Source organism: Heloderma suspectum, chromosome 1 (genome assembly GCF_057233095.1).
Source record: "Heloderma suspectum isolate Gila_16-S chromosome 1, 16-S_ref, whole genome shotgun sequence".
Lineage (NCBI taxonomy): Eukaryota > Metazoa > Chordata > Lepidosauria > Squamata > Helodermatidae > Heloderma > Heloderma suspectum.
In genome coordinates, this window is record NC_139458.1 from 249,340,810 (window position 1) to 249,353,966 (window position 13,157).

A 13,157-nucleotide genomic window follows, 5' to 3' on the forward strand; every position below is an offset into this window, starting at 1 on the left:
CTCTGCCGTCCCCTTCTCCTTTTGCCTTCAGTCTTTCCCAGCATCAGGGTCTTTTCCAGGGAGTTTTCTCTTCGCATTAGGTGGCCAAAATATTGGAGCTTCAGCTTCATTATCTGTCCTTCCAATGAGCACTCAGGGTTGATTTCCTTTAGGATGGACTGATTTGACCTCCTTGCAGTCCAGGGCACTCGTAAGAGTCTTCTCCAGCACCACAGTTCGAAAGCATCAATTCTTCGGCGCTCAGCCTTCCTTATAGTCCAGCTCTCACAGCCATACATTACTACTGGGAAAACCATAGCTTTGATTAGACGGACCTTTGTCGGCAAGGTGATGTCTCTGCTTCTTACTATGCTGTCTAGGTTGGCCATAGCTTTCCTCCCAAGGAGCAAGCGTCTTTTAATTTCATGGCTACAGTCACCGTCTGCGGTGATCTTGGAACCCAAGAAAGTAAAATCTGTCACTGCTTCCATTTCTTCCCCTTCTATATGCCAGGAAGTGATGGGGCCAGATGCCATGATCTTAGTTTTTTTAATGTTGAGTTTCAAACCAGCTTTTGCACTCTCCTCTTTCACCCTCAACAAGAGGCTCTTGAGATCCTCTTCGCTTTCTGCCATTAGGGTGGTATCGTCTGCATATCGGAGGTTGTTGATAATTCTCCCAGCAATCTTAATTCCGACCTCTGATTCATCCAACCCGGCATTTCTCATGATGTACTCTGCATATAAGTTAAATAAGCAGGGTGACAATATGCAGCCTTGTCGTACTCCTTTCCCAATTTTGAACCAATCGGTTGTTCCATGTCTGGTTCTTACTGTTGCTTCTTGACCCTCGTACAGGTTTCTCAGTAGACAGGTAAGGTGGTCTGGTACTCCCATCACTTTAAGAATTTGCCACAGTTTGTTGTGATCCACACAATCAAAGGCTTTAGCGTAGTCAATGAAGCAGAAATAGACGTTTTTATGGAATTCTAGTCCTCTACAGTTAAGCACCTGTGTTCTCACAGCTCCATGGGATATCCTGACTCGTACTTTGGGACACACAAATCCCAAGAGATTTCAATTTGGAAGTTGCAGCAACAGATGGCAATGGCAGAACACCCCAACAAAGTATGCAAAGGAGAAGGCTACCAAGGCAAGAACAAGAACACAGGAGCTATCACATCTTCTCCAATAGTAGCAGTAGCTCAGGCAAAGAAGACAGATTATAAGTAGTTAAATTTTTCATAAACATACATACAGAGCAGTCCTATACATGTCTTCTCAGAAGTAAGTCCCATTGAATCCAGTGTGGCTTACTCATAGGCAAGTGGGTACAGGACTGCAGCCCTAACTAACTAGTATTTACACAACCTATTTGTACTGAAAGAAACTGTTTGAAAGTAAGATGAATTTGCAAACTTATGCACACTCTTTTATGAGTAAGTTCCACTGGATTCACTGGGACTTCTGAGGAAATATACATAGCTCTGGGCTGCACACATCCCTCAGATTTCTATGAAACTTTCTTCCAAGTAGATACTTATAGAACCAGAACCAAAGGAAAATACAAAGGAGGAGGAGGAGTTAGTGTGTGTGTGTGTGTGTGTGTGTGTGGTACACAAAAGATATATTCATAATGTGAGTGAGAATAAATGTAATTATGATTTTAAATAAATAATACTGAAGTATTTAACAGTTGCAGCATACAATTTCTCCTGAAAAGTTCTTTAGATACTTTTTTATTTAGGTGTACTCTAGCCTAGCCCCAAGTCAAGGTGAGTAACAGCAATCCCTTATCTTACCATAGGCAATGCAATGGCAATAACTCTTGGACTGGACACAATCCAATGGAAAGGTTTTATAAAAAAAGACTGGAGAAAAGTGAATAATATTGCTCCTCAAAGTGAGGAAAAATCCTGAAAAGTGTTGCCCATTGTTTTCACAAACACAAAGTTGTTTTTATGTCTAGGAAGACATATATTTGGAGGGAGTAAAACTCCCAGCATTCCCTAGTCAGCATGGCTGGCTGGAGTAATGCTTGGAATATTAGGACCTTTTTTTCTGTGTAAGCATGCATAGGATTTCACCCTAAAAACTTTGTTACAGATCATCATTCAGATTCCTGAAGAAAAAGGAAAGAATAAAATGGGATACAAATTTTATATGTTGTTAACATGCCCATACACTAATGTGGGGAGGGGACGAAATACCATTGGTCAGAAGCTCAGGAAAACAATGAAATGAATTGCTCCATTACTTTCCATACACAGACATATACGCAGACATACATATATACTATTAGGCTGCAATCCTATACTCGCTTATTTGGGTGTAAGTCCCACTGAATGCAGTGGGGCTTACTTTAGAGTAGGTAAGTATAGAATTGCACTGTTCAGGTACTGGGCTAGACAGACCATTGGTCTCACTCAGAAAATCCTGTGTAAGCTTTTAGAAAGAGATTCAGAAAGAAAATACGTTAACTATTAAGTACATATTGCTAGACTTCACTGATTCAAGTAAGCATGTTACAACTTTCAAGAATAAATATAACACAATAAAGCTCACCGGGGGGGGGGGGGGATCAAAAGTATAATAGAAAGATTATCCAAAAGATTTCTAGAAACGAATAATACTGAAGTCATTTATAATGTGGCAGGTCTGACTGGCTGTTTTGCATGTTACATAGTTTTGCCATTAAGTGTACACTTGACAGAGAACCCTGGCCAAACCCAGTTTCTTGATTAATGTATATGGCTTGGTTCATACACGCGAAACTCCCCAGTGAGGAGAGATCCCATTGCTGCATTTACACAGAAGTAACCAAGAACCATTGGGATTTTGCAGGGTATTGGTAGCAATTTGTGTGAGCATGGAAGCATATTTTTTAATGTCACATGATTGGGCAGATTGCTGCCAGGTAGCTGTGTGAGCCTGTTGTCATACATTATTTCATTTATGCAGCTGCAGCCAGAGGACCACTCTACTTTGGGAATCTTACCATACATGAACCAGGGTTAACTATATGACACAGGTGAGTGCAAATGTGTGCAAACATATTTAGACACTTCGCATCTTAAGGTGTGAGCTAACTGTATGTAATCCCTTCTCACCCACCCAAGCACTTAAGGAGAATTTTAATATCTTAACTGCAGTGATGAGAAAGTTATTATTGTTTGCTGTATCACAAACAAGAACAAGTACTGCCTGCCTTTACTATGGTAAACAATTGATTCCCCACAGGTAAATCTGACCTCCTGTGGAGCAGCAAGAAGATTGCATGGTACTACCAAATTCAAACTCTAAATAGATTCTTTTCAAGGTGGTTATTACCTAGTGAGAAGTCTAGGGCTTGCCTGGGGAGCCCGCTTTTGAGACAAAGCTCTGTGGAACTTTTTTTTAAAAGTAGGGATTGCTGCTGTTGTTCAGTCGTTAAGTCGTGTCTGACTCTTCGTGACCCCATGTACCATAGCATGCCAGGCCTTCCTGTCCTCCACTCTCTCCTGGAGTGTGCACAAGTCCATATTCATTGCCTCGGTGATGCTATCTAGCCATCTCATCCTCTGCCGTCCCCTTCTCCTTTTGCCTTCAATCTTTCCCAGCATCAGGGTCTTTTCTCTTCGCATTAGGTGGCCAAAATATTTGAGCTTCAGCTTCAGTATCTGTCCTTCCAATGAGCACTCAGGGTTGATTTCCTTTAGGATTGACTGATCTGACCTCCTTGCAGTCCAGGGGACTCGTAAGAGTCTTCAGTAGGGATCCTCTGCCTTTATAATAGTTGTGTGACAGGGACAAGTTCAAAAAGTGTAGCATTATCCATTAGTATGATGGTTTCACAGTAACCCATCCTTGAGGATGTTGAAACTGTTACATTTCTGCCCTTCATGAGAGAACAGAGCCTCTGAGAGTGGCAACACCTAGTCATAGAACATAGGAAGCTGCCTTATCCCGAGTCAGATCATGGGCCCATCGAGCCCAGTGCTGTGGACACCAAATGGCAGCAGTGGCTCTGCAGGGTTCCAGGTTTCTTTCCTAGCCCTACCTGAAGATGCCAGGGATTGAACCTGGGACTTGCTGCATGCAAAGCAGGGGCTCTGCCACTGAGCTACAGCCAGAGTAACTACATGCCTGGTAATTGTATAGTTATCAGGGAGCTGATTATTTTTGGGGACAAGCAAGCACAGACTCCCCAGCCAGTGAAGGGCTGCCACTTCTGTGTGTGTCTGAGGCGAGGCGGATATGGGCCTTCAACAGCTCCACGGCCAGCAGAAATGCACCACATCTACAAGTCTCCCCAACATGTCGATGCAACGTTGGGGAAAGTGTCACCGGTTGAACTCATGCAGCCCTTAAAGGCACGAGGCCTCCGCAAGGGGGTCGGATCCAGCGGCGCCCGCGGCTCCGAGGGAAGTCGCAGACCTCGCCTCCAAGCCCTTGCCGTCCCAGCTGCTGCCTCGGGGAACCGGCGCTTCAGCCCGCCCTGGAGCACGGCCCCTCCTCCCTCCAGAGCTCGAGCGGGGGACTCAGCGGCGCCCCCGAAAAGGGCGGGAAGGGTTTTCACTCGCCCGAGTGCTGCTGGGGGTCCGCACGCCCGCGGGGCTCGCAGAGTCGCCCCACCCCCAGCGACTGCAGGCCAGGGAAGGACGCGAAGCGGGCGAGGGAGGCTCAGCGCGGCGCTGCGCCCACCGAAGAGACGCTTGTCCTACGGGAACAATCGTCCTAAGGAGCCCTCCAGGGCTCCAATTTCGGGGTGACCAAAGCGGGCCCGACCCACTCGCCCGACAGGAGCTGCTGTTTTTGGAAGGCTTTGGGAACGTGATTTGTTTAAAACTGGGCGGGAAACTGAGAGTGGGGGGGGGGCTCGCAGATTTTATGAGGAACCCCCCTGCCTCTCCCCAAGGGACCCCAGCGCTCTCTGGGGGAAATCTGCCCAGCACGTATCACCGAGCGCGACTGGACGGCGGCGCCTCGGGCTCGCACCCGGCGGCCGCGCTGCTCGGCGAAGGCATCACACAAAGCTGGGCATGGGATGAGAAGGGCAGCACGCCCCTTCCCGCCCTCGCTCGCACAGGGCGCGTGCGCATTCGTTGTCTGGAGCCAGAGGTTACTTGTTGCCGTTCAGCGCGTTGAACACTGACAGAAGTAAAACCAGTCTGGGGCTGCCACTTTTCCTCTCGGATGCTGAAGCCTTGAACAGCGGGATGAGAGGCAACTGTTCAACAGGTGCAGCCTTTTCCGGCCTGGAATTCCAGGGTGGATGGCGGGTATTTCCAGTTACTGGGTTTCTCCTTGCCCTGTTCCTGTTAAAGGGGCTGGAGTCCTGCCGGGCGGTGGGGAGAGAGAGAAGCGCCCCAGCTACTCAGAAACACTGCATGGCTTTTCTTTCCGGCCTCAGTTCATCTATGAAATGGGAATAATGGAATCTTACCTCATAATAGGGCAAATAACATTCAGATAATAAAGCACATTCTAAATGAATACTCCATCCTATGTATAATTCCTCGGAAATAAAAGCTCCACGCTGAGCTCAATAGTGCTTTCTGGTAAGGAGTATGGTTAAGACTGCAGCTGTCACACACAAAGAGTTGGTAATAAAATGTGCCAATGCTCTCACCTATCTACAATGCATACACAAACCCTTCAGGTAAATACTAGTATACTACACAAACTGCTGCATACACCCATAATATACTCATCAGGAACATGACAGCCCTCATGAACACATAAGGATGGGGTACACATTCCTATATGGAGAGCTAGTGTGGTGTAGTGGACAGAGTGTTGAAATCCCACCCTTGGGGCCTTTTTAAACTTCCTAAATTATTTTATTTAAATAAAACTTAAGTGAATCTCTGTTCAGCCATGACACTCACTGGGTGACCTGAACATAGGAACATAAGAGCCATGCTGGATCAGACCTGGGTATTCTATAGTCCAGCATTCTGTTCACACAGTGGCCAATCAGCTGCCCACAGGAACCCCACAAGTCCATGAGTACAACAGCACCCTCCTGCCCATGTTCCCCAGCAACTGGTGTACATGGGCATACTGCCTTTGATGATGGCGCCAGCATATAGCCATCAGGACTAGTAGCCACTGATAGCCTTTTCTTTCAGGAATTTGTCTAACCCCCATTTGAAGCCATCCAAATTGTGGGCCATCACTACATCTTGTGGACATGAATTCCATAGTTTAACTATGCGCTGTGTGAAGACCTGGGCCAGTCATCCTCTCTCAGAGTAACCGACATCACAGGTTTGTTGTAAGAGAAAACAGAATTAACTCCCGTATACCCTGCCTCTCTTTGGAGGAAAGACGGGATGCAACTCTAACACATGCAGTCTTTATACAGTCGTTCCCCACCCACCCACCAAAAGATACGATCATTCACCCGTACTTTGCGCAGGCTACCGTAGGCACACGCGTCTTCTGCCCTCGCACTTTTTGACGTGATTCATGAGTTTAGCAATAATATCGCAACACCATTTCTCTTTCCTCCACCAACCCCGCTCCCTTTCCTCAGACAGCGGGGGGGGGGGGGAACCATTAAGCTGCCATCTCAACCTCGTAGCCCTTCGTGTGCCAGAGGAACTGTTTGAGGATGGGAAAAGATAGATGTTCAAATAGCTTGGTGGCTCCGTTTAGCAAAGTCAATATGCAATTATGCAAAAGACTCTGATAATGCAGCCGCCGCAAAACTCAAGACAGCCACACAGACTGGAATGCCAGTGTGCTTTCTGGTCGGTTCGGGGGCCGAGCTGGGGGCGGGGGAAGAGAATCGTGGCCATTGGTTGCCTATGTGAGCTCTCTGCGGAAGGCTCATTACACACAAACACACCCCTCCAGCCCGGCCCCCTTCTTTGGAGGTCTGATCCTCTTTCACACCCAGACACATGTCCCTTTACTCTCCCACGCACCCCGCGCTCTAGGCGATACCTCTCAGATGGGGGTTGAATTAGCAGCCGGCTTGGGCCGGGTGGATACTTTTTGTGTCGCTGCACTTCTGCGCTGCCTCACTCCAGCCTCGGTGCCTCTGAAATTGGCTGCCATCGTTTTTGTTTTGTTTTGTTTTGTTTTCACCTCTGGGCTGCTCTTTGCAGACTACAGAGAGGCAGCTGGTACCTGCGAGATAGTATCACGTTCACCCTCGCATGCTTTTTTTTTTTTCTTCACACGCCTCTAATCCCATTAGCACACCTGAAATAATAGCCTCGGTGGGTGACAAATGCCGGCTCTTTTTCTTGATTTTGCCGCTTAGTAGAATAAAAGTGAGGATTTCTCAGGTTGGCTGCCTGGGTGTTTTGTTTTTCCATGCAGAGGGGAGGATTCGTGCAGGGGATCAAAGGCTGTGAGCACACTTTCTTGAAAGTAAGTTCCACTGAAATCATTGAGGCTTCCATGCAGGGGTGTTTCCTATTGATATGTAATGGGCAGCAGGGGGTGGGGAGTTGGAGTGTAGGAACCCCCTCCCCCTTCTGACTTTATATAGTGGAAACCTAGAACTTCTTTGCCCATAATGACATTTTTACTTGGAAATAGAGATATTACAGTGGAAATTACTTCTGGGTCAGCATACTTAGTGTTGCATTCAATCAGTCCTAAGCACTAGTTGATTTCAGTGTGACTTGTCTGAGCAGAACTCGTGGGTTACGTCAGCTTGTACCCCCATCTTAAAGATATTTACCCAGAAGTATGTCCCACAGATTCCCACTTGCATTCTAACAAATGTGTTTAGAGGAGCAGCCCTAATTAATATACTGCCCTAGGTAAACCCGAGATCTTTATTTCTCTGAAACTGCAATCCTATGCTCACCTACCTGGGATTAAGTCTTACTGAATTCAATGGAACTTGCTTCTGAGTAGACATGCATAGGATTGTGTACTGTTTAGTGGCCTTACCCCAGCTTGTTCAATAAAGCAATTAAGGGTGTAGTCCTATGCATCTTTAGACAGAAAACAGTCCTACAACTTGCTGGGGGATCCTGGGAATTGTAGGGCTTTTTTCTGTCTAAACATGTAGAGGATTGTGCCTTAAGTCTATAAGGCCCTAAAGCCACTACTCTGCCATCATTTCAACCATGCTGTGGAAGCAGATACAACTTTAGGTTCTTCTCACTTATATGTCGAGGCTACTAAGCCAAAGTCACCCCAGCTGAATTTAGGGGCAGCAGTCACAAACCTAGAATAGAGACTTGTGTGACAGGGACAGGCTGCAATTTCTTTCTTAGGCTGCAATCCCAACAATATTTACTGGAACAGCCTTCCCCAACCTGGTGCTGTACAGTGTGTTGGACTTAGCTGAGGGATGCTGAGACTTGCAGTGCAACACATCTGGAGGACACCAGGCTGAGGCTGAATTCAAAAATAAGCCCCATTGGATTCAGTGGGACTTAGTTCTGAGTAAGCATGTTTATATGTCCATAAGTCCCTTGGGGCTCTTTGCAGGCGTATATATGTTTTATGGGATCCCATGGCTTGAGCATCTCTGAATCAGGTACTCCCACATTCTTGCAGTTTTCCACTGGCAGTTACACCCTTCTTATCCCCCCTCCCACACACACACACCTTCCTTCATTTTGCAAAGTAACAACTAAAAGTCCACAAACATCATCAAGGAAATTTTTTGCTGTTCTCCCCATGGCCACCACTTTTGAGGAAGTGAAGCCAAATTGTGGGAAACTGCGGGAAACTGCTTCAAACTCACTCCAATGGGTTTAAAACAGTTCGAATCTGCTTTGGCTAATCCCATAGAATTCCAGCTGACTTCAGAGGGCCTGGTTCAAATGTGTGTTGAGATAGCTGGGACAAACAAACTGGACAGAAGGAGGAGGCTTGAAACATAGAGTTGAACACAGAGTTGCTGGGAAGCGGTATAAAACTGAACACCAGAGCTGAGTGTGTCTCAAATATTTCAGCTGAAACAATACATTTGTGTTCTCCCTTGAAGCAGTTCTTCACAAATTCTACTATGTTTTCCTTCATTCAGCACCACAAATGCACACAAAGAGATGTCACCAGACCTTTAAGAATATAATATGATCACATTTGAGTTTCTCAAGCAATACAGTCAGTCATAAAGTTTTATTGTGCAAATAAATAAGTAGTAGGGTGTGGGAGTTTTGAACATTCAATTCTAAGTGAAGCCCTCAAAAAGCAGCATTAATTTCCTTTCTCACTGCTCTCTCTCTCTCTCTCTCTCTCTGTAGGGTGGCAGTGGGCTGTCTAGTCTCAACATTCCCTTGTAGGTGACTCCAAAACTTCAGCCTGGTCTACTAGCCAAAGGTGAGATATATTGTGGAACGGAGTGCTTAATGCTGAATTATACTCTCTGAAATAAGGCACATTTGTTATGCCCAATGATTAAGTGATGTTCTCCTGGCAAAAGGCTATATGTACTTTCTGCAAAACTTCTAGGCTTTCACTGGAAACAATGTTGTAGATGTTGGTTTTATACTGTTTCTGCCAGATGGAAAATGTACTTGGACCAGTAGTGTCTTAAGGGTGGGGGGGGGAGGAGAGAGAGAGAGAGAGAGAGAGAAAGCAACCCCAATGCTTCAGTTCCTGTGCATACCGTGGGCATCTGTAAGAGCAGTCAGCAAAGCCCCAGACACACATGGGCCCTTGTATGGGACAGTGGCAGGGCCCTGTCCTCAGATGTGCCCCAGGCCCCATTAACTCCTTGGGCAGCCCTGCACGAAGACATTTGGAGACCTATTGGACTTCAGTGGGTCAGGAGTTGTGGCGGATTGGCCAGGATGGAGCCTTTTCAGGAAGTGCTGCATATAAGTGGCCCTGTGGTGGGCAGACCCTGAGGCAAAGAAAAGTAGAAGTGAAAGAGTACTGGGACAGGAAACCTAACCTTCATCCAGGAAGAGTAGTAGAATTTTTTCTACACCCTAATCAAATGTGTATTAGTAAACTACCTCAAAATTCCATGCTAATGAACCTACTTAGTATCTTTAAAATTCACCTACATATATGCTAATCCTAAAACATGCGCACACACACACACACACACACACACACACGAGAAATGCTTTCTTTTTATAAAGACATGCGAACATTTCTGTATGCCACCATCCCTGTATATATCTTGCATACAAAAATGTTATATCTGAATCAAATTTAGGAATACTTTGGAAGTATGTCCCACTGAACTAAACAGAATTTACTACTGAATGTCAGGCTGCACAACTTTCTATCGGAGTCGTAAAATAGGGATACTTGTTTGATAGTGAAAAGAACATGGGGTGGGGGATTACCATGAGCTTTTCCTCCAGTTATAAGTTACAACAGGTTAAATTCTCTCATCAAGAAAAGCATTCATGATGATTGAATCAAAAGATATGGTGTTTAATGATTTTGGATTTTATATCTATCTGCACACACACACTATATGCAGTTTATCATGATGACTACAATGAGTGGAATTACACTGAAACTGCTTAAAAAACAAACAAACAATAATTAGAGTTCAAAGATGCTATGTTTGAATACTATGAGGTTTTTAATTGCTTAGACTTTTAGGCTACAATTCTAGACCTACTTATCTGGGAGTAAGACCCACTGAAATCAATGGGACTTATTTCTGAGTAGTTTTATCCGATTGTATTGTTACAGCGGAATCTTATTTGTGTCTATTAAGAAGTAAGACCCACTGAATTCAATTGGTCTTACTCCCAGGTAAGTGGGTATATCATATGCTTTCTTACTTATTGCTAAATATACTGCCATGGGTAAATGTAAAGCCACATTAAAATCATATGAATTTCCCTTTTTCTTATCGGAAAAAAAAATTGTTAGCAGTAGTAACACAGTTCAGAACATTTAAGGGAAAGTATCCCCCACCCTCCCATTCTTATAGCATACAAATAAGTATGACTTTATTCGACTTTTTCACACACACACACACACACACACTTTTTTTTTTTTAAGGATGTAAGTGGTATAATTGAAAGTAATTTGAAACTTCTGTTTCAGTTTAAGGAATATTTTTCATCCTATCTTGTGCATGTGAACTTATTTGGGGGAGGGAGAGACTAGCTCTATTAAATACAGAGTAATAATTGTAAGGGTTATTTTTTAAAAAAAATCTCCTTTAACACTGTACTTATAATCATATTGATCCATACCCCAGACAGCATGCTGAGAATATTTGTTTCATAATGTTCCAGAATTCACTTCAGCTTTATGTGTGTGTGTTTTAAAAAATCTAGATTTACAGAGCCGGTAAGTCATGTTTTATTAAAATGCAATAGAGAGTTTGTTTCACCATATTTTGGGTATTATTCTTTTTTCTTCAGATGACCTCTCTGCAAAAATACAAAGTAGCCCGTATCTTCTCCAGCCTCTTTTCACCTCTGATTTCCTAGCCTAGGGCAACATCTAGGACTCTTATAAGAGGCCACTAAAAGAGAGCACAACGCAATCCTATACTACATATCTACTCAGAAGGAACTTACTTGAGTTCAAGTAAGTGGTTATAGGATTGTGGCCCACCAGAGTCTATCCTCCAGCTTCTTCTCTTGCAACCTTGGAGGATCTAGCGCAGCCAAACAACATACATAAGCACACCTGATGGCCAACTGAAACATTTAGTTTTTTCAATCCATACAACCTTATCAGAGACAATGCATCGTTCATCTCTACACGAACACACTTTACATTCCCAGCGCCTCTCCCTTCTAATAATAACTTATTTCAAGCCCAAATTGTATCTAGTTTTAAATTATTTAATAAAATAAGCCTTTCTTTCCCTTAGGCTGTAATCCTAAGCATATATATTTTCGTGGCAATAAGCCCCATTGAAGTCAATGGGGGTTATTTCCGAGTAGACATGTATAAAGATTGCGCTGATGGTCTCTTTTCCCCCCTACAGATTTCGTGCACAAACGCAAACCACAGTACAATATTCAGCTTTGTTGTCACAGTAGTATAATTCTCGGTCCTTGGGTTCTGCAGTAGCTCTGGTTGAAGCATTAAAAAAAGAGCTATGATAACTAAGGGCACTTTCTTAAGTATCAAGAATGATGTAAATTAGGCACTGTCTCTTGTATTCATGGAAGGTTCATATTTGCCACGGATCCCCCCCCCCCCCCGCAGAATTCACTTTTATCCGAAACTACAGTTTCTCAATGGTGGCTGTACTTTTTCCATCGGCCGGTAGACGGCATAAACGCTCAAGCCTTCAAATACCAGGCTGAGGCGATCGACCAGGCTTTGTTTTAAATAATTAAGGAAGGAGGCTTTTTATACAGCAAGGTTTTTATTATTAATAATAATACAGAAGAAGGGTATTAACATAAATTACAAAGACACGAATTTTTGGAAATATCGATATTGTAAGAAGGAGGGACACTCAGACAACAAAAAATAGCCATGTCCATAATTCAAATGAAGTATAAGCAAATTATCCCCAAGCGCTTACCCCGAACCTGCAGAAGAGTGTCATCCAATGGATTGATTTATAGGTGTTTAGTATGATAACCGAAGTATGTGCACATGAAACTCTATGCGGAGTTTTCTTTACTTTTAGAATACTTAAACTGCGGTATCTGAAATTTAAATCGCATTTAACAACAAGTGCTCATCGATGCTCAAATAATTTCCCCCCGCATTCTCAAGAAGTTATAGCAGCTCTTTTGCAACTATCATGGTGATGGGAGTAGGAAGAGTTGTATATATGTATAACAAAGGAAAACATACGTCTAGACTTCACTTCGACTTTCCTTTATGCACAACTCTTAACTTCACACTCTTTAGTTTATGAAAGGCTTCCATTTTGACTTCACGCCACACTCTTTCCTCGCGTAGTTTTTTGTGACAAGAGTTGAGGCTAGTAACTCATTTCTCAGTTCATTTTTTTTATTTTAAAAAATTATAGCAGTGTTTAGAAAGTTTTAAGAGAACCATAAATTTTATTGGGAATATTTTATTAAGCCCTCCGTTTAATTAATAAAGGAGACCTCTATAACTTCTCAAAATGTCAGAGCTAGTAATTATGTTAAACAGTCTAGTTGCCTTTCTCTCTCCTCCCCCCCCCCCACACGCTGAAGCCCCCTCCTCCATCCCACAGTTCCCCCACCCCCGAGGAGATTCAGGCATTTTAAAGACTTGAAAATAAAAGCCACTATGCAAAGTGGTGCTTCCTCCTTTTTTGCAAAATGCATTTTAGCCCTCTCA